The 25955-nt window shown below is 41.6% G+C and overlaps 1 pseudogene; it reads right to left on the reverse strand.

The window, feature by feature from the left end:
- Positions 1-7380: 7380 nt before the first annotated feature.
- On the reverse strand, positions 7381-8647 carry LOC130028363 (TAR DNA-binding protein 43-like; annotated as a pseudogene).
- Between the last annotated feature and the right edge of the window lie 17308 nt (positions 8648-25955).

Genomic DNA, 25955 nt, shown 5'->3' on the forward strand with positions numbered 1-25955 from the left:
AAGCGAGGTGGTTGAGACACCTTTAAGAGTTAATTTCAATTTCTAAAGTAGAAACCTAATATGAAAAATAATAAAGTAGAAATGAAAAGTAAAGAAAGGTGAATTACTTGGATTGTTTTTTTATGGTCTAAAATGGGTCTAATTTAGGAAATTAATGGAGTAACAAAACAAACCTGTGTTTCTGGATGGCAAGACAACTGATTGGAAAAATCATTTTCAGAGAAAAGCCTGGAAGTAAAAATTGGAGATCTAAGTATTGCTAGTCAAATAAAAATTTAGACAAATTGAAAAAAAATATGGATTATGCTTGAATCTTTTTTGATCCCATGCCCTGCAAAGCATCTTTGGTGCTTCATCTTTTTATTTTATTTCTTTTTTTTCCATTTTTTAAAATTTTCATTAGTTAAACACAATGAGGTACAGTTGTAGATTTAAAAATTTTTTGTGCTTGGGTTTCGATTATACAATGATCAAATACCCCTCCCTCCACCAGTGCCCATTTTCCACCCCAATGGATAATATCCCTCCCACCCCCATCCCCATCCCACCCTGCCTTTTGTTCTATCTCTCCTCTTGGGTGTTGTGGTCTGCAAAAGAGGCATTGAGTGGCAAATATGTTCAGTCCATAGTCTACTTTCAACAAGCATCTCCCCTCCTGGGAAGATCCTCCAAACACCCTTTATTTGGTGCTCCCTTCTCTATCTGAGCTGCCCTTTTCCTAGAATGCCCAGCTGGCCTCTAAGCTATGGAGTAATCCTCCTGGTGCTGATCTCAGCTATTCTTGGGTATTAATCTCAGATTTTGTTACTTTATATTCCCCAGACAAATGCAATCTTTCTATGTCCATTCCTCTGTTTTTGACTCATTTTGCTTAACATGATACTTTCCATGTTGTACCACTTGTATGTAAATTTCATGACTTCATCTTTTCTAACAGCTACATAGTACTCCACTGTGTAGATGTACCAAAGTTTCTTTAAACAGTCATCTGTTCTTGGGCACTCAGGTTTCTTCCAGTTTCTGGCTATAGTAAGGAGTGCTGCAATGAACAAACAAGTGCAGATGTCACTTCGACTATACATTTTTGCCTCTCTGGGATATATTCCCAGGAGTGGTATTGCTGGCTCAAATGGGAGCTCAATTTCTAATTTTTTGAGAATCGTCCATATTGTTTTCCAAAAGGGCTGAACCAGTCCGCATTCCCACCAAAAGTGAAGGAGTGTTCCTTTCTCGCCACATCCACGCCAGCATCGGTTGCTTTTGTTCCTTTGAATGTGGGCCAGTCTCTGAGGTGTGAGATGGTATCTCATTGTGGTTTTGATCTGCATCTCCCTTGATTAATGATGTAGAACATTTTATCATGTGCTTTTTTGCCATTCTGATTTCTTCTTTGAGAAAGTTTCTGTTCACTTCATTGCCCCATTTTTTGATGGGGTTGGATGTTTTCCCGGGACCCGGCTTGCTCGCATGGTTGTCTTTCATCTAGTGTTCTGCTAATCCTATTCTGGATGACTTCAGATCAACACACTCATGTTATTCAATAAACTCCTGTCTTCACTGAGCTTTTTCCCTTCTGCCTTAGTACTTAGTTCTTCTTCTTCTTCTTCTTCTTCTTCTTCTTCTTCTTCTTCTTCTTCTTCTTCTTCTTATTCTTATTCTTCTTCTTCTTTTTTAAATCCTCCTAATCTATTTCATTGCCTTTTCTGTATAATCCAAGTATCTTAAAATGAAAAGAAAATGAATTTCTCATGAGATGTCTGGCACTGGAACAAAGTGTATTTTTTTAGAAGACCAACAGTTATATAAATAAAAATATCAAACAGAAATTCAGTATCAGAATCGATAATTCAATAATTTCTCCTTTACTGCCTTGGCAATTTCTAGTGACTGCTTGGAAGATATTTATGATGCTTTTATCTCAGAAATCATTGAATCAAATTTGGGATAAATCCTGCAGCTGAAATGTGCTCAGTCTAGCTGCCAATCACATATCTGTCAGACACATGAGTGATATGGATAATGTTTGTCATGAATGGTGCATCCCCACTGACTAATACCAGTCAAGTAAGCCCCTTTCTCATATTTCTCTCTAGGACCAGGATGCCACTAAGGCAATTAATTACAGCCTACACAGCAATGTAAAAGCCAGGAACTTTGACAATAAAAAACCATTTCAGCAGTATATCCCTTGTTTTCTGGAATAGTCAATGGAAGTGAAATTAAAAGGAAATGAAAATAACATGTTAAGGGTGTTGAAGCAATAGTACAGCGGGGTAGGGCGTTTACCTTGGATGCGGCTAACCTGGGTTCGATTTCTGGCATCCCATTTGGTCTCCGGAGCACCACCAGGAGTAACTCCTGAGTGCAAAGCCAGGAGTAACCCCTGAGCATCGCTGGATAAGACCCAAAAAGCAACAAAAAAAAAAAGAAAAGAAAATGACATGCTCAGGATTTGCCCTTAAACAATTAAAGATCACTTGGTCGACAAGCCTTTATATTAGTCTTTATTTTCTTATTTTCATTTTTATATCAAAGTCTTTAACAATAATATGGTGAATTGGCTACTCAGTTGCAATTTTTCTATTATTTTATCACCTGTAAAGAAGTTTAGGTAATCAACTATTTTCATCAACCTTATTTGAGACTAAGAACTCCCTTTTGTTGACTGATTAATGGCAGTGTATGAAGAGACGATTAGCTGTAGTTGGGCAGTGGTTCTGTATCTCCCTCATATTCTAGTTTTATATACTCTGCTGTGGCCCCTACTACCGTTCGCTCCACACTGATTGAGGCCAGTGATTAGTGGCAGAGAATAGGAGCTGACTTCCCACAGCCAAGCACCACTCCTCACCATGCCCGTACCCTTCACCCTCTGACTTTCCACAGCCAAGCAGCACTCCTCACCGGGCCCTTACTCTTCACCCTCTCTCTTTTTTTCATCTCAGTCCAGCGCCAACTCTACGACTTCCTCCCCTTCACCCACCTTTCCTGGTGAGGCTGAGATCTGCTCCCCCTGAAACAAGAACAAAATTTCATTCTTAGTCTTCTTAAGTGGAGGTTTCTCTGCATCTCTCTGCATTTTTAAGATGATTATTGGGGTTGATTTGCTGTCCAAACATCAATTCTTTTCCCATTCTTTGCCAGCTGGCTATGCTACTCTCATCTCCTGCTCACCGCTGTTATGTGGTGGTTTGGAAACAGCCTTACTCACTGGACTGGACTATCAAAACTGTGGCATGGTTTTGCTCTCCAGCATCTGCTATCATCAATAAAACTTCATTATCCTTGTAGTTGACTCACCTAATATCCTAGACTTTTGGTTTTGTGATCTCTACTCTACCTTAGCAATCTGATACCTGTGTCATTTCCTTTCTCCAAATGCTGGATCTGCTGAAATAATCAACGCAGACATTCCCTCTCTGACAAATCTTTTGGTCTTTTTGGTTTGCTGGTTCAAAGACTTCCAACAACCCTGTGCTGTGACAGCACCTGATCTTCCTGTCCAAATTTGTACCTGTCCTCTTCTGTCCATCAGCTTCCTCCTGTCCTTCTCCTCTCTCCTTGGTACCTAATTTTATTCATTCTCTAAAATTTTGACTCTTTAATTGAAACTATTTGTATATCCATGATGTTATGATGTTATATGAACCCAACCATTCTCCTTTCTAGCTTGGGCATAAGCATAAAATTATGCAATTGAAAATTGCACTGACAAAGATAGTTGGAAATGATCACTCTAAGAACTGCTTGCTGAAAATAGGTAAAAGAACAAATAGGATAACCTCTCAGTATCTGTGTTTCAAACCATAATACCCAAAAGTGGGAAGGGGGATAGATGGGGGGGGGCAGACAGAGACAGACAGAGATGGGGGAAAACAGGCAAAGCGAGAAAGACGGAAATTGCCAGCTGTAGAGAGAGGCTTGTGGGGGAAGAGTGACGGGAGGGAAACTAGGGACACAGGTGGTGGGAAATGTACACTGGTGGTGGGATTGGTGTTGGAACACTGTTTGACTGAAATCTGACCATAAATGGCTTTTCAACTCTTTATCTCTTGGTGATTCAATTAAAGAAAGAAGAAAAGAAAATGCATAACTAGACAGGTTGTTATTATGAAAAAAATCAAGGCACTGATTCCAACTCTCATTGAACACTTGCCAGAGACCTTATCAACCTTGTTTGGTTGTTATTTGTTTTTATTTTGGGGCATCACCTGGGTATGCTCAGGCCACTCCAGGCTCCGTGCTCAGAGATCACTGTGCTTAGGTGATGATATGTGGTGCTGTGAGCAAACCAGGATCAGCAGTGTGCCAGGCAGGCGCCTACCCTATACAGTCTCAAGCTTTTAATCCAAGTTTTAAAAGTTAAATTCTGCTGTTCTACTTTAGTGATTGTGAAATCCATTCGTTTTTCCCCTGTGTCTTTTTCAGGAGGTGGTCTGGCCTCCCAGCTCAAAGCTGTAAAACTTTGACATCTTTCAACCTAAAGAAACTGTCTGGAGCTAAACCCACCCACCCTATCCTCTCCAACCCAATGTTTCATCAAAGGCATAGTTCTTTTGTCTGTGTCAGCTGCTTCCCCTTCCTCAGGAAGCCTTACTCAGATATCTCTAGGCATTATTTGTCAGTGTTCTTTGTCAAGAACACTGACAAATAATGCCATATCTTCTCTACTTGGTCTATAGACTCTTTTAAAGGCTCTGTCATATCAGTTCTTTAATTGCACTTTCACTACATTCTCTTTCTAGATAACCTCCTCTCCTTTCTATCTGTGTTATGGTATCTGTGTGATGATAACTATCAAGACATTATGGGAAATTATTCCTCTTCCATCCAAGGTGAAACAGTATATCTAACTTTTACCCAGACCTAACTTGCATAATTTAGGGTCACCTCAACCATATGTGAAACATGTAATCGTTTTCATCCCCTCACATATCAATTAAAGTTTCAACTTCTGTATTTTTATGGATTTGAAACCACAAACCACCTAATTGTCTCAAACCAAGAATCTGGTGGTTACCTTCACCTTCTAGTTGTCCTTCACCCATTCTAAATAAATCATATGCAAAGTCTTATTCATTACTCTTTGGTATCTCAAATTACAGTCTTATCTTTATTTCGGTTAGTCTTTGGTCCAACTACTATTACAAATCTTTGAGATAACTTGAGAATATTAGTGGGCTTATTACGTACACTTTTTCTTCTTTCTTTCTTTCTTTCTTTCTTTCTTTCTTTCTTTCTGCCTTCTTTGGCTGAGGAATAGAAAAAAAGAAAGTGGCTTACATATAATGTGAAAAATTCACTGAGACTCCTAGATGTAATCAATGTCTCAATTAAAATTTAGAACATTTCTATTATTCAGAAAGTTCTTTTGTATGCTTTTCTAGTCATTCTTTGCCAAATAATCCTAGACTGGAGCAAGTAGCCCGGGTTATTATACCATAATCTGTTTTGCATTTTTATGTATTTCTAATTTCAAAGTATGCTGCCTTGTGTCCAGTATAAGGTTTATAGAATCCCAGGGGTTGGAGCTATATAGTGCAGCTGCGCCAGGGTTCAATTTCCAGGACTCCATGTGGTCCCCAACGCACCACCAGCAGTGGTCCCTGAGCACAGAGCTAGAAGTAAGCTCTGAGCCCCAACACCAAAATGAAAGAAAAGAACATAAAAGTATTTATAGAATTCCATGAATAATTCTTTTGTATCAGGGAGAAGCATTCTATTACAGGGATTTATCACAATTTGTACACTAACCAGTGGATAAATATTTGGATGAGTTCCAGTTTCTCTAAAGCTGATGTGTATTTTTATACAGTTTGTGTATACATATGCTGTCTTATCTTCTAGGGAGAAATACAAATGGAGTTGCTAAGTATGTATTTACATTTAATTTTCTAAGGAATTTGCCACCATCACATTTGCTGCCTATTTATGAGGATTCCAGTGGCTTGCATTCTCACCAACTATAAAATTATTGGACTTTTAGATTTTAACCTTGAACATTTTTTCTTTTTTTTTAATTTAAATCAGTTTTATTTCAGAATTTCCAACATTGACAACTCTTATAAAAGCATCCGAGCACAGGGTACAAGACCACCAACAGCATCCTAGGGGTGGGCAGGCCCCAGGCCCCCCCCGCCCCCCCCCCCCGCCCTCACTGGCGACTCAGCTCCGAGATTCCTGTACAGCACACAAGCTCATCCCACCAGCGCCAGGCCACATGACCACACCGACAGATCAGGAGCAGGAGAGGACACGAGGACAGACACCATACAGCATTCACAGCAGTTGACAAGGGGGCGGGCAGATACAGTATCGTGTCACTAACACATTCAGCTAACGTTGGTTCGCTAATAGTAAGACTCACTTCAAGTCTTCCAACAGACGTGGATGTCCTTTGAATGCAAGAAACGTTCGTACGTATGTTATCTGCTAACATGGCTCTCCGCACACTCTCGCACCAAAGCCACAGGTTGAGAGACACATCTCGCCCAGTTAAAGAATCTCCATTATGCACCACCAAGTCTCTGCACGCGCTCTCCTGTCCTCGCTCATACCAGCCTCTCATGCCCCGGCACCACCATCAATCCCACACAAGGTTTCAGAAGTTCAGACAGCCTTCTGGTCCACAGCACAGCCTTGCCGTCACAGCGTTGATCCGCCTCCAGGAAAGAAAGAGTAGCGGATAAAAATGGGACACCCACCGTCAGAGACACAGCCCGGCGGCGTGGGGACGAGCTCTTGCGTGCGTGGGCAAAGCAGCGGACAGAGCCCCACGGCGCAGTGAGTACAGCACTCCTGTCAGTGAGTTCTTCTTCCACAGACGTTTGAAATGAGATGAACTGCAGAGATTAAATGAAGGCTTCATATCATACTCTCGCATATGAGCGGAGACAAGTGTTAAGAAAACACACAGAAAGAAAAGAACCAAACATTGCAACACCACGATCTCCAGGGACCTTCCTACGGAGAAAATCCGTATGGTGGGGTTCAAATTAAAACGAGGAGGAAAGAATGCAGCTCTAACCAATGGGTTCCACTTTGAACATGCAAATAATTCAGGTGACAAGTCCAGGGATAAAATATTACAGGAGAAGCTTCTTGATAGCAATTGTGGTGTTGGTTTACCCGTCAGGCAAACAGCAGTTCACTTTCAAACACTCAAGAGTTCAACCCGTTATGTAACAAAACTTAGAAAATTCCTTTAGCTTTTCCTCTTTTTCTAAATGAAAAATGTCAAAATTACTGCTAAATATACTCCACACCAAACAAACCAATTTTGAAAATTCTTAGTGCATATGTATCTTACAATATACTTACCGTGAGTTTAGAAAAATTTGACTTCCCACCAGTCTTTAGCGTCTAACTGACCAGCCCAGCCTACATGCCCCAGCCCGACGACTTCGAGTCCATGCTGGAGCTGAAGTCCATGCATTGAAGCCGCTGCCCGAGCCCGCGTTGGAGGCCGACCCCCACCCGATGGCGGCGCCGGAGTTGGAGCCGCTGTACTGGTTGTTCCCAGAGCCAAAGGCCTGGTTGGGCTCTCTCTGCATGTTGGCCTGACTCTGATTGTTCCCTGATGGGCCCGACTGGTTCTGCTGACTGGCCAGCATCCCCATCATGCCCCAGCTGCTCTGCAGGGTGGCCTGGGCCGTGGCCCTCATGGGCGGGTGGACGCTGAAGGCGCTGAAGTTCATCCCGCCCCCCATGTTGCTGCTCTGGTTGTGGCCCAGCCCCGCCCCGCCGCCCCGGCTGTTCCCGAACCCGCCCTGGTTCCCAAAGCCACCCGGATTACCACCAAATCTTCCACTTCTCTCTAACTGCCTATTGCTATTGTGCTTGGGCTCCGCGTTGCAGATATGCACGCTGATGATGCCTTTGATGATCAGGTCCTCGCCACACAGGGACTGGGCCACCTGATCATCTGCAAATGTGAAGAAGGCAAACGCCCCCCCCCCCCCAAGGGCTTGGGGATGAACACATCGACCACCTCCCCGTACTGGCAGAAGAACTGCCGCAGCTCGTCGGCAGTGAGGTCCTGGGTGCAGCGGCCCACAGACACCTTCCTGCTCCTCAGAGGCTCATCCGGGCTTTGCTTAGAATTTGGAAGTTTGCAGTCACACCACCGTCCATCAATCATGTGTCGCTGGGACATCACCTTCACTTGGGTCTCATACTCTGTGAACCGCACAAAGCCAAACCCTCTTTGGTGATCAGTCTTGATATCTTTTTTTTTACCTGGACCATGAGGACCTCCCCGAAGGTGCTGAAATACTCCTTGAGGTCCTGCTCGGTGGTCTTCCAGGGCAGGCCGAGCACGATGGGGTCGGACGTCTTCTGCACGGCCCTTTTCACCTTCACCGCCGATGAAGCATCAGCCTCCTCCATGTTCCTATTGTTATCTTTGGGGTAGTTGACCACGTAGACCAGGTTGCCCCAGCCCGCGTCGGGCGCGTGCAGGATGCCCTCCACCAGGCGCGCGTACGGCAGGCATGCACTGCGACACGGGGTTCCGGTAGCGCAGGCCGCAGGCGCCCGGGAACTGCGCCGTGACCGTGGACAGCAGCACGATGCCATCGTCCTCGGACGGGATCTCGACAGGCTCGTCGTTCTTGTCCTCCTCCGTGACCCGGATATACTCGGACATCTTCGCCCACTCGGCGTCCGCTAGGTCGCTCGGAACCCACGAGGCGGCGCGTGCAACGACAGCGCCCACGACCGCTCGCTCTCGGCTCGCATTAACCTTGAACACTTTGATGTATTTATTATTCATGTCCGGGGCTCGCTCTGGCTCTCTTCCCCGTGCGGCGCGGCCCCCCCCCCCCCCAAGGAGGAGGAGGAGGAGCAGCGGCGGCGGGTCGGGGTCGTCCCCGGTCCCGCTCGCCCGCCCTCCCGGAGCCCCGCCGCTCGCGAAGGGGGGGGTGCTCAGGGGGTCGCTGAGGCGAGCCGGAACGAAGGTCGCCAGAGAAGTGCCCTGGTTGGTCGGCGGTGTCTGTCGTCCGCGGCCGGGTGGGAGGCGGAGGCCGCGCGCCCTCGCGCGGGGGTGCTGCTGTCTGTCGGGATCGTTCTCGACGTGGGGTTCATCCCGCCGGGGTTACGGCGGCGCCGCAGCCTGGGTCGGGCCTCGGGCCCTCCCGGGGGAGGGTGAGCGGGTGCGAATGGTCGGCGTGGCGTTCCGTGTGCCGCCGGCCGCCGCTCCCCCTCCTCCCGGGGGCGGTCCCCCGGCCCCGGCCCGGCGCCGGCCGGCTCCCCGCGGGCCCGTCCTGATCTTCCGACCGCTCTCTCCCCGCTGCCGCCGGCGGCTTTTCCGCCTCCCTCTCCGTCCCGAACCGCGCCGTCAGTCCATTCGCGTCCATCGCCTGACGCCTCCCTCCGCCGTTGCCTCTGCGGCCCAGGCCCGTCCGGCGTCTTCCCTCGCCTCCCCCGCCGGGGGCGCGTCGCGGCCGTCTCGGTCGCGGCCGCGCCCCCACCCTGTCCCAGGTACCTAGCGCATTCCGGCGCGGAGGTTTAAAGACCCTTCGGGGGCCTGCCCGTCTGCCTCGGGGTCGGGGGCGGATGGGCCCGTTGGGGAGCCCCGGCTCCTCCAGACCCCGCCCCGGCCTTCTCCCCGCCCATTCCCCCCGGGTGTCGTATTTCTATATTCTTCGTGACGTGACTATTCAAGTATTTTACACATTCTTAAATCGAGCTCTTTGGGTTCACCGATGTCTTCTATTTTTCATAATTTTTAAATTGGATTTAATTGAAATGTCATCTTGTTGTGGGACTAGACATCTATGTGCTTTTGAATACATTAGAAAGGAATTGGTGGGACCAGAGAGATAGACAGCAGGTAAGGCACCCTACTTGCACACGGTCAACTCAGGTTCCATCTCTAGCACCCTATATAGTTCCCTGAGCCCTGTTAGGAGTGATCCCTGAGCCCAGAGCTAGGAGTAACCCCTGAACAGAGCTGGGTGTGGCATCCCACCTCAATTAAAAAAAAAATTGAAAAGGAAAGCAATTGGCAAGAACTAGGCTTAGAATTTAGAAAAGAAAAACATTCACTGAGGAGTTAAAAATACCCCCCCCCCCACAAAAAGAATTAGAACGATATGTTTTGCTGACTGCATTTGGAAGAGATTGATAAGAAAGAAATTGACTTTGATGCCGTAGAGAAAAGAGATGAGAGTGACTTCTTAAGTTTCCTTTCTGTCATTTTTTTATAGCCATTTACCCTGATTTACTTTACTGTTTGGACTGATTTTCTTCAATCAACCCAAAGCAGCTGCTTACTTTAGAAAGCAGAATATGTGGGAAAACATTTCAGTTCCATCATGCAATTAGTAATGACAACAAATCCAGCACTTTTGTCAGGTATGATCCAATGCTGAGGTAAGCTAGCATATGAGCACACTAAACAGAAATGATGGCCACTCAATACCTTGGTTGCAAATCACAATACCCAAAAGGAGAGAGAGAACAAAAGGGAAAGCCCTGTCACAGAGGCAGGGTGGAGAGGGGGAGGGGGTGGGAAGGTGGGAGGGGTACTGGGATCACTGGTGGTGGAGAATGGGCACTGGTGGAGGGATGGGTAACCGATCATTGTATGACTGAAATGCAAAAATGAACGTTTATAAGTATGTAACAGTATCTCATGGTGATTCACTAATAATAATAATAATAATAATAATAATAATAATAATGAATGGCTTCTTCTTCCTGGGTCTCCTGTGCTCATTTCAAGAACAGTATATTTTTCAGGTCTTAAAGTTTGAATAGCGGGATGTCAAGTGACCAAGTGAAAGAATTTCATAAGTGCTCCATGAAATTCTTTATGACATCCCTGCTGAGAATGGTGTCTATTGTTTTCCAACCATGCTGTCTCCTTCACTTTCTTAATTTCATACCATTTTCATCCTCAGTATGAAGAGGATCTTTGGTAACTTGGGATTATGCTATGGAGTGATCCTAGTCAGCAAGAAAGGTTGAGTTCGCCCCCCCGTGCCCCTCCCAGCCCCCCTCACCATCCATTTTATATAGGAGCTCCCTTTTTTAAAAAAATTAATTAACTAATTGATTAAGTTTTATTTTTTAATGAATCACCATGAGATACAGTTAGAATTACAAACTTTTGTGCTTATGTTTCAGTCATACAAAGATCGAGTACCCATCCCTCCACCAAGTGCCCATTCTCCACCACCAATGTTCCCAGTATCCTTCCCACCAACCCCCCTGGTCTCCCCCCCAACCCCCAATCCCCCTCCCACCCTTTCCGCTGCCATGGCCTCTGTGACAGGTGGATCCCCTTTCTCTCTCTCTCTCTCTCTCTCTCTCTCTCTCTCTCTCTCTCTTCCCCCCCCCCCTTTTGGGGCGTTGTAGTTTGCAATGCAGGTATTAAGTGGTCATCATGTTCGGTCTATAGTCTACTTTCAGCACACATTTCCCATCCCGAGCGGGTCCTTCAAGCATCCTTTACTTGGTGGTCCCTTCTCTATATGAGCTGCCTTTTAGGAGCTCCTCTTTGAAGAATATAAAGGTCCTTTGCCAAAAATATAAAAAGCATTATCCAATGGGATTTTCTAGATGAAATATAGGAACGAAAGAGAATGAAGCTAGCAAACTGAAGTTGGAAAAGAAGGATCCTAGAGATATCATGGGCAAGGATTACCTAAATAGGCCAGGAAAATGCTCACCAATGGAAAGATTCCTGAAACAATAATGAACAAACTCTTTTTTTTTGTCCAGCCATGACTACAATTAGCTGACCAGATGAATTGAGTCATTTCTTGTGGCTGACCTACATCTTTGGATTTTCTGTCTCTGTGTGCTTGCATGGATCACGTCTTTCTTCACTTTTTTTGTTTGTCTCATTCTCTAGTGATAATTAAAATGATAATATCAATAACAAGCACCACTTTGGGGATAAGGAAATTAAGGCTAAGAGAAATAAGACAGGAATCGTATGGCCAGAAATGGCAGCATTTGAAATCCCAGAGACAGATGCTGGGCTCTTTATGCTGAGTTACAAGGCATGACAGATTAGCAGGGAGAGTATGGGCTTGGAAACCAGGCAGTGTGGATGTGGATCTTGGTTTAGCTTCTTACTGGCTGCAGAAGCAAGTCTTTGCCACGCTGTGCTACCCTCTCCTCTGTGATGGAGAGACGATTAGAGAATATACTTCCTGTGATTGTTAGGAAACTCAATCTGGTTAAGAATGAAAGTGGCCCAAGTTCTCAGGCTAGTATGGATGACATTCACTGTCCAGTTTGCTTTCTCTTCCTTTGCTTCTTATGTTGAGTAACATAGTGCACTGCACACGATTTCTCTGCAGATGTGTCTCAACTTTACATCATGTGTGATTAGTTTTAAGAATAGACTTGTTGGGGCTGGAGTGATAACACAGCAAGTTGGGGCTGGAGTGATAACACAGCGGGTTGGGCATTTGCCTTGCATGCGGCTGACCCTGGTTTGATTCCCACTATCACATGTGGTCCCCCAAGCATCGCCAGGAGTAATTCCTGAGTGCAGAGCCAGGAGTCAGCCCTGTGCATCTCTGGGTATGACCCAAAAAGAAAGAAAAATAGACACGTTTTCATACACCCCACTAGTGTTTGTCAGTTTTTTGTTGTTGTTGTTGCTATTGTTTTTATTGAACAAATAGGCATTGAAAAAATATCAACTGCCTAGTATTATACAGCAGAGAATATTTAAGAATGTAGACTCTGGCGTCTGACTAATCTGGGCTCAATTCCCAGATCTGCCGATCTCTAGCTATGTGCTCTTGAGCAAGTGACTAAAGCAAGCAGTGCCCCAGTTTCTTTTTCCCACACTGGGGATAATAAATATTTCCTACCTGGCTTGTTTATAGTCAGGATTATATATTATTACATGACAGATGCTCAGAATACTACAGAAGTAGTTATTTTAATGTTGTTTTTCCTTTAACGGTTTATATCTTATCTCCCAGAGTAGGCCGTAAACTTTTGGGAACCAGGGACTTGGCTAATACAGCAACACTTCACTTTCCATTCATGCAAATTCCAGCATGGAATTTGCTCAGATCCGGGCTGCTCACAGTGAGGAGTCTCTGTAATGTGTTTTTTTTCTACGTGGTAACTCCATGACCCTGTTTTGCTTCCTTCTCTGAGATCATGATAAGTCACCTCTCTTATGTCAGCACTGATAGAAGACTGGAGGGCGGGAGGGATGGTTTTCAGGTCATTTGCAGCATTTCTGCTTGCGTTTCATTGGCCAGAACATTTCTCATGACCCACCTCATGCGAGTGTCTTGGACAGGACAGTTTTCCTGTGTGCCCATGAAAGCACTGAGGTAGTTTGGTTTACACAGAGCCTTTATTTAGCCATGTCAATTGAGGGCCTAACTCCCCAAAGGAAAACCGACATGTTAGTAGAAGAGAGATGGGAAAATGCTATTGGTTAGATTATTAGATTAATTATAAGTTTATTTATGTGACCCAAGTGTCTCTTCGCAGATGCTCATCTTACCACTTTTGTCTTCAGAAAAATGATAGGGGCTGGAGCGAATGGACAGCAAGTAGGGTGCTTGCCTTGCACACAGCCAATGTGGCTTAGACCCCATGTGGTCACCTGAGCACCACCAAGAGTGATCTCAGAATAGAGCCAGGAGTAAGTCTAGAGCACTGCTGGGTGTGGTTCCGAAGCCAAAAAACGAAAGGTAAAGATTTTTGGGGGGTCATACGTGGTGATGCTCAGAGATTACTCCTGGCTCTGCACTTAGGAATCACTCCTGGCAGTGCTCGGGGGACTATATGGGATGCCGGAAATCCAACCTGGGTTGTCTGCCTGCAAGGTAAAGGCCGCGTGCAAGGTAAACGCCCTCCAGGTTTCACTCCGGCCCAAAAGGTGAAGATTCTTCTTTTTTTTCTTATTTAAATTTTTTTAATGAATCACCGTGAGATGCAGTTACAGACTTACAAACTTTGTGCTTACGTTTCAGTCATACAATGATCGAGTACCCATCCTTCCACCTGTGCCCATTCTCCACCACTAATGTTTCCAGTATCCCCAAAAGGTAAAGATTCTTAAGCACTTGAGTCAGCCACTTCAGACTCTCAATTCCAGCTGCATCCCATGGCTCTTGGTTATGTTCTCAGGTATTGCTTGTTCCAAAGGAAAGTGGCATATATTGTGCCCACATCTCCACAAATCTTCCTCTGCCTTAAATTTGTGGAGAGCATGATCTCTATAAAACTTGCAGGACTGGGCTGGAGCGAGAGCTTTTACCATGCACCCAGAGGATCTGGGTTTGATTCTTGGCACACCATAAGTTTCCCTGAGTAAAGCCACTGATCCCTGGGTGCAGAGTCAGGAGCAAACTCTGAGCAATGCCAGATGTGGCCCCCTCAACAAAACACCACCATCACTACCAACAACAACCCCCCCCGACAAAACTCGAGGAATTGGAAGGAATGTCCAAACAGAATTAAAGGCAAAGGAATCTGATTAGTTTTGTGACTGAACTATAAACAACCTGGAAGATGTAGGCAATTGGAAAGTTGGCTTTTAAATTATCCAACTTTTTTTAGGATGAGAAAAGGACTGATCCTAAGTTAATTTAGGAAAGGATTCCTTACTAGTGAGCTTTGAAATTGAAAATAAAACCAAAAATGAACCATAGGCACTTTGAATTTTTATTTCAGATCCCCCAGTTTATTACTGAGGGTTCTCAGCTGATCTTTCTTTTTTCTTAACAATGTTTTATTTTATGTATCTATTTTTTAAATTTAATTTTACTTTTGTAAAGTTGTTCACAATAATTTGATACATGTAATATTCCAACACCAATCCCACCACCATTACACCTACCCTCCACCATATTTTGAATGTTTCCACACAGACCCCCAAACCCTGCCCCCAAACCAGGACTAAATAATTTATTTTGTATTGCTTATGAATAATCCTCAGGTGATCTTCTAATTTAAGGTTTTGTTTTGTTGGCAGTGCTTAGGGTTTAGTCCCGGCTTTACTCTCAGGGATTACTCCTGAGGTGGGGACCATATGGGATGCCCAGGATCAAACCCAGGTCGGCCTGGTGAAAGGCAAATGCCTTGCCCGTGGTACTATCGCTCCAGCCATGAACTTTTATTTAACTATCTTAGAACAACTTCCTGTTTCTCTGTCCCTTCTGGTCATTGTCCAAGAAGGTCTTCTTATTTCTTTTTTCTTAATTAAAAATATTATTTTTGCCATTTAATTAATTCATTTTGCCTTTGTGCTGTGGTTTATGGATTTGTTCATGATGGTTTGGCAGAGGCATTCAATATTCCAACACCAACCCACCACCATTACATCTTCCCTCGACCATTGTCTCCAATCTTTCCAACCACCCCTTAAGCCTGCCCCTATAGCAGGCCCTCAATCATTCATTTGATATTTCTTTGTATCAATGATTTGCTAAGAGAATGATCAAAAAATATTTCTTTAGGAGAATGTTAGTGAGGAGTGTTGTGTCTCACTTTAAAGTCATTAAGGTTTTGTCAACTCTTTGTGATTTATTTGTGAATCTGAAATAGGCCCACTTTCGGAATGCCGTCTTTTTCACGAAGAATGACAGCTTTGTAATTATTACTCTTGCTCTCCACTATTTACAGTTCTTCATCGCCAAACCCCCCAATCTCTTTGTTTCCCCTTCCTCAGAACTCTTCTTATTTTAAAGAGTTGCTCTTTTCCTGATTGCATCTAAGTTCTTGATTCCACTTTAATATAGACTCTGCCTTCTCTCCACAGGCCCTTTCCCTCCCACATGTCAAACCTGATTAAAAAAAATTATTGTGGGCACCATGGTTTACAATACTTACCAGATCTGATTTATGTTGTTGACCAACTGTTTGTGGAGGGATTTGGAATGAAGCCTAAAAAAACAGAGCTCTGGCTACTTGCATAGTGTTCCCACTAGATGGCAGTAGTGTATGGGCTGTAAATGCAAGTTCCTAACCCTTGAAACGGAGTATCAAAAGAGAACACAGAATCCTAGTCAGTGAACACCCCATTCCCTCAACGGCACCCAGAAAGCAGTATAGGGGTGTGAGCACATTTCTTTCTGTAAGGAGACCAATGAAAGACTGGTTATGAGGGTTAGTATGAATGCAAACTGGGTATTGTAGATTTAACAAGAGCCAATAAAAGTGTTGATGACTCCGTCTCAGATTCCTCCACTCCATTAAGTAAGACAATCTTCCTGACATGGAGCTTATTGTCCTATAAAAGTTACAGCATCAGTGGTCTGCTACAACCAGATATAACAGGACGATAGGATTTGTGCACTTCATAGTCTCTTGTAACTTATTTGGCTACAAGATGTAGCCAAATGTTTGTATAGTAATACACAGTATTCTATTGTCTTGATAATAACTTTTGAAATCACTTAGGGTGATTCCTCAATCTCTGCACTTATTTTTCAAAGTTGTTTTGATTACCCTAGGTCCCCTGACTGTTAGAGTGAATTTTAGAATCAGTCTCACAATTTTTGTAGATCAAATCTTATTAGAATTGAGATAGCTTTTGATAGTCATTTTAATGATGTCTTAATAACAACATCTTAATAATGAAAGAGGAAACCTCAGATTCCCCTTGCCAGGTCTTCATTTTAGCTGTCCTCACTCTACATTTTAAATATCCCCACAAATTCCTGGACTCCTTTTGAGAGTGAGAAGTTTATAATTTTCCAAGACTATAAATTCTGACCCAGACCTTGGAAAGACAAGAAAAGAAACAATACCTGGGCATATGGTAAAATATATAAACTAAACTGTCTGAACTAAAGAGACAGTCCCCACCAGCCTAAGTCTGAATAAAAGATGTTAATTTATCTTAACACCACAAATGAGCCCTAAATTAGCAAGACCTCTGTGTGAAACAGGAAAGTGCTGAGATTTTGTTTGATAAGAAACAGGAAAACTTGGGAAATGTACACTGGTGGAGGGATGGGTGATGGAACATTGTCTGAATGAAGCCTGATCAGCGTTTGCAACTGTGTATCTCAGGGTGATTCAACAACAACAAAACAATAAAGAAAGGAAAACAAAAAAGAAATGCAAAAATCCAGTTTTCCTATGAAAACACCACAAACTGAGCCACACTTGAAAGTCCTGTACTACATTGCTTCTTGCCTGAGGAGTCTCTCTTCTGTTTTCCTTCCCCCCACACCCCATTCCCTCATTTCTAACCCTGAATCTGAGCACCTTTATTATTCATCTTTATTTAAGAACCTACCTGGGCAGGGGGGGTGGGGGGATGGGGGGTGGGAGGGATACTGGGACCCGTGGTGGTGGAAAATGGGCACTGGTGGAGGGATGGGTATTTGATCATTGTATAATTGAAACCCAAGCACAAAAATTTGTTAGTCTACAACTGTACCTCATGGTGATTGCTAAGAAAAATTAAAAAAAAATAAAACAACCCACAAAAATATTGCAGGAGGAAAAAAAAAAAGAACCTACCTGGGAACTTTGGATGAATAAAGAGACCACCCATATTTTCTGTTCTGTGAACGTGGTATTTTCTTGTCTTTATAAAATTTTTCCAAGAAAGTAGCTTTATGTTTTATTTTTGTATTTTGTGCCACACCTGGCAGTGCTCGGGGATCACTTTACTCCTGGCTCTGTGCTCAGGGATCACTTCGGTGGGGATCTGGGGACCTTATTAGGTGCTAGCGATGAAACCTGGGTTGATCACATGCAGTGAAAATACCTCACTCTCGGCACTATCTCTCCAGCCCAGACGTTTTATTACTTACTTATTTTTGTGGTGCTGGTATTCATGCCCACTCCTCTTGCATAAAAAGCATGAACTTTTTGATAGAGCTACATCCTTGCTCCTTTCACTTTATAATATAAACTTTTTTAGAGGTACAGAAAAGTTGTGAAACTAGGTATGTGGTAGGTTTGCCACGTACATCACACCCAGTCTCTCTTAACACCAACACCTTATGTATGCAAATACTTAGCAGTATCCACATAATAATTTAGAAAATATTTGCAATGTTTTGCAATACAAAATTTAAGTGTTTTGTCATATTGACTCATTAAATGAGCCAAGAGAGACTGGCAACTAAAATCCCATATACTTCTCCTACGTCCTCAATCTTGTTTTTTTCCCCAGTACCCTCTTTCTGACCTAGGATTCAATTCAGGATATTTATGTTAGTGTAGTCATTTAGGTCTCCTTAGACATTACTGGGCTGAGGTCGTGAGCAGGATTCTCTTTGATATATTTTTTGTTCTACTTCAAAGTTATCACCTAAAGTTTCCCAGATAGTGAATTTTATATTACATATGTTAAATACTCTCACACAACCCCACCTAAACATGTGTAGGTCATGTTGGTAATATTTTCTGTCCTCTCAATGCCAATATAAACTTTTGAAATGTATCCATTTCTTGGTTTTAATTTTAGAATGCCAGGAATGAAAGATTAAACTTTTTGTGAACTGATGTATTTTAAGCAAAATCCATCTTATTTGTTGTTTGCTGATTGTTTTAACAGGTGATAATAATTAACATGCAACAAATGAACTCAAGGAAATAGATTGTTAATGTGAGTTATTTTCAATGTTTTTTTCAGGACAACTTCTTGGAGGTGGTAACATTTGATCTTAATGCTTAAAAGCAGAAAAACAAAAAGACTTCTGTGAATACAAACACCAAGAAGAAGAAATATGCAGTGCAAATATACTCTAAGAGCTTGCCTGACTAATTCAATAAATATCCAAAGGTCAGGTGACTAGAATGAATTATTCATAGTATACAGAAGCTAAGAGATCTTGATGGAGACTTAACCCGGCCATATCCTATAACTATATAATTTTATAAATTTAGGGGGACGTTTGATTTTTTTCTAAGCATGGTAGAAGACTAACAAGAGTTTAGTTTTCTCTTTTACGAGAAAATATCAGATTTAATGCATTATAGATTTTACTATGTCTTCTCTATGGAAGAAATACAAGACGGAAGCAAGATGTTGGATATAATTATTTATCCATGTTATAGTTAGTACCACGAGGGCTTTTAATGGAGGGATAGCAACAATAGAGATGACAATGAAATAGGCAGTCACCATGAGGCAAATTTTAGGCAAAATTTATTTCCAAACTAAGAAATATTTGGAATGACAAGATATAGTCAGAAAAGGAGAAAAGATTCTCAGGACAAAGTTAATCCCTGACTGTGCATAGATTTGATGAAAAGAAATCCAGAGTTCCTGGAGCATCTTAGGAAAAATAAAATCTTATATAATCAGCTATCCAAAACAACTCAGGGCATTCTATCTTAGAAATATCTACAATTCCTATTTCTGTGTGTACTATATTCCTTTAATACGACTCTTTTGAGTTATTGTTTTCCTTTTTCTAGAGAAGTCCATGTTCTTCCTTGAATATTCTCTACCCTTTATTCAACTTTCTTCTGCTTGAATGCTTTCATTTTTATTTTCTTTCTGTGGTAAAGACAAGGAACTATGCCATGGCTGGAGGTGGGGTCTAACTTTTTTTCTCTGCAAATAACATAACCTATGAGGTTTTTATCTCAGCCTGAAAACCTCAACTTCTCAAAAATCTGGATGAACTCTCAGATTGTGTAGAGTCTCACGTGTACCTTAGCACCTTTGTGTCCATACCAAGTAGGTGCACAGAATACTCATCGTACAAAAAGATGATTTGGTATTACACCTGTTATCAGAGTTCTAACAACAACTGTTCTGTTTAGAGTAGGTATCTATTGCAAGCAATAAACATGGTACACTAATTCCAGAAACTGAATCAATCGTTACAGTCAGAACAAAGGAAGAAGGGAAAGGTGTACCAAGATTACTGAATTCTGGATTAAACATAGTCTAGTTTATCTCATACCAGACACTCTCTAGGACCTCCTAATGCATTACCTTTTTCTCTATATCAAGAAGGCTTACTATCCATCTGGTGTTGGACCTGCAATGAAAAGCAAAGAAAGTGACAGATAAATGGTTTTAGAAGAAACTCCTGAGGAATTTTACAGATTTAATAAGAGCTCAAAATTGTCTATTTTAAGTATAAAACTAGATGGTGCCTGAAAAGTCAGTAGAAAAAAAGTGAAATGGCTGCAGGACCAGAAATGAATTACAGTGTTCAGTGAATAAATTTGATGCTGTTTTTGTTCAGCCAAGATTTTAAAAAGAAAGAAAGAAACACAGCTTTCATCTTGTGACAACTGAAAGCATGCACCTCCATCCATAAAGATTATTTCTTTGTTGAACAGAACTAAATCACAAATTGATCAAGTGTGTCCTTGGGTAAAGGACACTGAACCACAGAGGGTACAGTGTCCTTAAGCACAGTCTTAAAATCAGTAAGGAAAGCCCGAGCAATCTATTTTTAAAGAAATCAATTCTCCATAAAAATATAGGGCTTGACACTGAATTGAAAATAAGCCAAAACAAAGATGTAAGGAAAAGAGATAAAGTTATGCAGAAACTTTGCTTTGAGTGGTCATGCTCAAAGCAATCTAGCACATGGCATTTCTCGAATAAGTGGATGATTACAATCTTACAAAATAGAACTTAAATATCTAGTTTCATAAAGGATTTTTTAAAGATGTTGAAAATCTTTTTTTTGTTTTGTTTTTTTGCTTAAACCCAGTGAGAACTCCTCAGCATGCACATATTTTGCACTCTTTTTTAGAGTAAAATCTAGTGGTTTACATGTTTGGTAGGAGGAAAGACAGCTATGATACCAGACATAATGTTTCATGCAAGAAATTTGGCTTTTCAAGCTCTCGGGGCTTTCATTTACCTTAGGGATCAAGTCCTTACTAAAGTTGCTGACACCATTTCCTCATAGGACATGGTAGTTCTTACATGATTTTCAATTTGTTGGTCATTAAATATAGATCTGATAATGAAGAGAGAGAGGAGAGTCCTCCTGTTCTTCATCGATTTGCTCGAGCGCGCCCAGTAACATTTCCATTATGAAACTTGTTGTTACTGTGTTTGGCATATCGAATACGTCACGGGGAAGCTTGCGGGGCTGTCTGAGACGGGTGGAGGAATCGAACCTGGCTCGTCCAGGCTGGCTGTGCGAAAGGCAAACGCCCTACCACTGTGCTATTTTATTTGCTAGAAACTAATGATACATTTTAGTTCAGCGTTTATTGGGGGGGGGGGTTGTTCCTTCTTGTTTGAGGAGAGGGGACACATTTAGCAGTGCTCAGGGGTTCTTTCTGGCTCTGTGCTCAGGAATTGCTTCCAGCAGGGCTCCAGGGACTGTACATGGTGCAGGAAATCAAACCCAGTTGTCCACATGCAAGGAAAATGCCCAACTCACTATCTTATTGCTCAGAATTCTTAGCTCAGTTTTATGCCTTCTTATAACAAAATTAAGTCAACTAAAATATTTTGTACTTTTGTTGAGATTTTTTCTCATCTATCAAAGGCAATGTATAAAAATTAAAGGTTTATTCCCCCCCCTTTTTTTGCTTACTTTCACACTATATTTATATACACTATCTAGTAGTTATCCAATATAGTTTGATACATAAGTACCTAATTCTTATTTTGGAAGATTAAACGCAAGTCCTTTTTAGATATTTTTTTATTAGATGTTCATGTTTTTACCAACACGATTTCATGGCATATGAACAATGGTTTCCACAAGAAAAAGAAAAAGTACTCTATAAAAATATATCATATATTGATTCTATTTGAGAAAAGTTAAGAAACAAAAATAGTTTAGCGGCTGGAGTGATAGCACAGCGGGTAGGGCCTTTGTCTTGCACAAGGCCGACCCGTGTTCAATTCCCAGCACCTCATATGGTCCCCCAAGTACCGCCAAGAGTAATTCCTTAGTGCAGAGCCAGGAGTAACTCCTGTGCATTGCTGGGTGTAATAAAAAAGCAAAAAAAGAAAAAGCTAAAATTATAGTAGAAAATATTACAAACTATGGGGCTGGAGCAATAGCACAGGGGGTAGGGCGTTTGCCTTGCACACAGCCAACATGGTCGACACAGGTTCGATTCCCAGCATCCCATATGGTCCCCCGAGCACCGCCAGGAGTAACCCCTGAGCATCGCCGGGTGTGACCCAAAAAGCAAAAAAAAAAAAAAATTACAAACTATACAGTTTCAATTTCAAAGAATTTTGATGCCATTTTTGTCTTTTAAAATCAGACAGGATTTCACTCAGCTACTTCGCAGAACTTAGAGAAAACTGATACTATCTGAATACTGAAATCTGCTACTAACCAATTTAGTTATCTTTTTGAATATTAGCACTGTCTTTTTATTGTTCATTGATTTGCTCAAGTGGGCACCAGTAATGTCTCTATTGTGATACTTGTTGTTACTGTTTTTGGCATATCAAATATGTGATGGGGAGCTTGCCAGGCTTTGCCCTGAGGGTGGGATACTCTTGGTAGCTTGCCTCGCTCTTCGAGAGAGATGGAGAAATCAAACCCAGGTTGGCCACATGCAAGGCAAATGCCCTACCTACTGTGCTATCACTCCAGTCCCTAGAATTTTTTTTGTTTCTTAACTTTTCTCAAATAAAATCAATACATAAGATATTTTGATCTTTTTGAACCTTTTTGAATATTAGATTTTAAAACTAAATTCAGCTTTGTTCCTTGTGAAGTCTTCACAAATGTGCTACTTAGCAAATCCTGTGTTATATTAAAGAATGATTTATAGTTTTAGTTCTGCCAAATATTAAGTGTGAAATGTTAAAAGAGCACTTAAACTTTTTAGCTTTAGTTTCTTTAGTTAGTATGTTTTCAACAATTTTCAATATGATTTAAAACTAGATATTTTTAACTATTATTATAAAGTTACAGGAAATTACTATGCTATGTCTAATATTTTGTGAAAAACATACAAAAATAATTATAGAACTACATCAGTGGTGTTATTAGCAGAACTTTATTTAAGAGATAATTGCTGTCTACAAAATATTAAATGAATAAAATGCTATATTTTCTCCTAATAGGATTTGATTTTTATTAATTACGATAACATTTTGCTTTTATTAAAAACACCATGATTTACAATGTTATTCATTATACAGTTTTTTCAGTCATTTACTGTTTCAACACCACCAATGTGATCTTCCCTCCACCAATGTTCCCATTTTCCCTCCAAATTCCAACTTGCCCTCTTAGGCACAAAGTAAATTTACTTTATATTATTTGTTCCAATAAAACTTTAAGAAATGGTAACTAGAATGATCCGAAAATATATCAGTAAGAGCCAAATTTGTGATTGCTCGATGATTTTAAATTATGTAAGCAAAGAAAATAAACCCTTTAATACAATGTAATAAAATTATTCTTCTCATTTGCATAAGTAAGTTTTCAACTCTGAAATCAAGATAGATTGCATTAAATTTTATTTTGTATTTGGATAACATTATGGTAATAATCATTCCTTACCTATCATGAATAAAGCTTTTAAAGAAATTTTGTGCTAATACATTTTGGAGTTTGCATGAAATAGGAAAGGCTTACTTACATAACTTCCACCCCCTACATCTTCTTTAAGTTTGTAGTTTACAAACTTGTTCATGATGATTTCTTAAAGACTTTCACCACAATTTTCTTCTTCTCTCTACCATTGTTGCCAATTTTTCCAACCACCCCTCAAGCCTACCTCCATAAGAGGCCCACAATAATTTATTTTATATTGGTTGTTATCAATAATTTGCTAACATAATGATCAAAAAATATTTCCTTAGAAGACAGTGTAAATTGTAATTATTCACCATGGAGACATTAAGTTCTTGTATGAGGGATTTCTAAAATGTTACAGCTTTCTGTTTGGATAGTCCACATTGGTTGCTTTCTATGTTATGTCTATCCAATCTGGAGAGCTACTACTGGAATATTAGTAACGGAGAGTTTGGAGATGTCACTCTAGGAAGTTCAGAATTTTTAACTGGGCGACAGAGCTGGAGTTAAAGTTTTTAACTGGGCAGCAGCTTTGAAGTGTGGACCTGACTGCCTGGACTTCTGAAGTACAGGGGGATGAGTGAAGGTAGCCCATCCTGACCCTGAGAAAGTCAGGAGATTTCAGTCACAAATACCCACATACCCAAATTTTCAGCAGGGTGATTTTTCTGCGTGAGACTTGGTCCAGAGACGATGGAGTCCGGTCAGAGAAACGGCAGCAATTTTGCAGCATGGGAGCAAGTGGCTCCCAGGGCTCTGTTTGGGTGGGTCCTGGGCTAATCCACCCCTCTCCAAGGATTTGATTTTTCAAAGAAACACTTTTATCTTTTGAAAGTCCCAGGTGAAACAGATATTACAAAAGGAAATTTGAAAGGAGTAGGTCAATACAATAATATTTACTTTCAAGATAAAATGCACAATCCACATATAAGATCAGATATTTTCCTCTAAAAATAACTCATTTTAAAAGGGCACAGTGTAAATGTAAACTCAGTCTAATTTCCATATTTAATAAAAATGGTATTGACAAAATCAGTTCGTGACACTTTTGGAATGAAACCTCGATCTCTGATAGTCAGTTGCTCCTCACGATATGTTAATAAGAGAAATAGTGCAGTTATTAACACTTTGACTTGACAGATGAGGCCCACAAAAGTAAGAAAAGTTAAGTGCATTTTTAAGGACTTACAAGTAACACAGAAGTACCAATTATTTTATATATGCCTCATTGTGTTCCTGGACTTTCCCTGGATTCAAGAAATGTAGTTTAAGAATAGAAATCAGGGGCAGAGAGAAAGTACAGGCGTTATGATGCATTTCTTGCACATTTTGATCCTAAGCACTAATTGAAGTCCCAAAGGAAGCTCTGAGTGTAATTCTGGATGCCTACCTAGGTCCACTAAGTGTGGAACTGCAGGTCTTCATTACTACTAGGGTCATACAGGTAATCACCTTCATGTCAGTGTCTGAGATTCCCACATCCATAGATCAACACATTGAACTGCTCACTCATTTGACTAGGTATCCTGCTCAATTAAATTAAGAAAGTCTATCACTAACATTTATAAATCTCATAAATTCTGCCACTTTAAGTGTATGGGTTCCAATAAAAATTAAGAAAATAAAGTTATTGATCACTTGATCACTTGATTCCCTGTTACTCATAAATTTGCTCGAGCAGGCGCCAGGAACGTCTCCATTCATCCCTGTTGCGTGCTAGTATAGCCCAATGGCATCTGCCAGTTCTAGGAACATGAAGAGCCTCAAACTGATCGTTCAGGGTCTTGACGAAAAAGTCTGATCATCTCGTAGGTGGGCATCCACGTGATCTTTTGACGTCCCATGGAATCCAGTCAGTAATGGCTCTAGTCCAGAGGTCGTCTCCAAACCTCATTATGTGTCCAGCCCATCTGATTTTTGATGCCTTGGCAAATGAGACAGCATCCCTGATTCTTGAGCGTTGATGGAGATCAGAACTCCAGATTCTCTCATTTGAGTGAAGCATGATACTCCAAACATAGCTCTTTTGATTCTTCTTTGAGATACCTGAATAGTGTTCTCATCCTGTTTTCGGAGGGCCCAGGTCTCTGAGGCATATGTTAATGCAGGAAAAACAGTGCAATCGAAGAGATGTGCTCGGAGCTGGAGGTTTTTTGTCCTCTTAGTTATTTCTTCAACACTCTTGAAGGCATTCCAAGCTGCTCTCTTCCTCCTGTGTAACTCAGGTGCCAGGTGATTCATCATGTTGACTTCTCGACCTAGGTATATATAACTGTTGCATTCAGAGACGGTCATTCTGTTGAGAGTGAATGAAATATTGAGAACAAGACTGTTTTTAGAAAACTTAAGAAAAAGTCAGTATACATTTTTTATGCAACTTAATTTATGGAAATAATGCAGTATTGATGATTTTTTTCTTTTTGTGTCACACCCAGTGATGCTCAGGGTTACTTCTGGCTCTGCATTCAGAAATTACTCTTGGTGGTGCTGGGGAGACCATATGGGATGCCACGGATCAAACTCAGG

The sequence above is a fragment of the Sorex fumeus genome, unplaced genomic scaffold (genome assembly GCF_029834395.1).
Source record: "Sorex fumeus unplaced genomic scaffold, SorFum_2.1 ptg000039l, whole genome shotgun sequence".
NCBI classification, from domain to species: Eukaryota; Metazoa; Chordata; class Mammalia; order Eulipotyphla; family Soricidae; genus Sorex; species Sorex fumeus.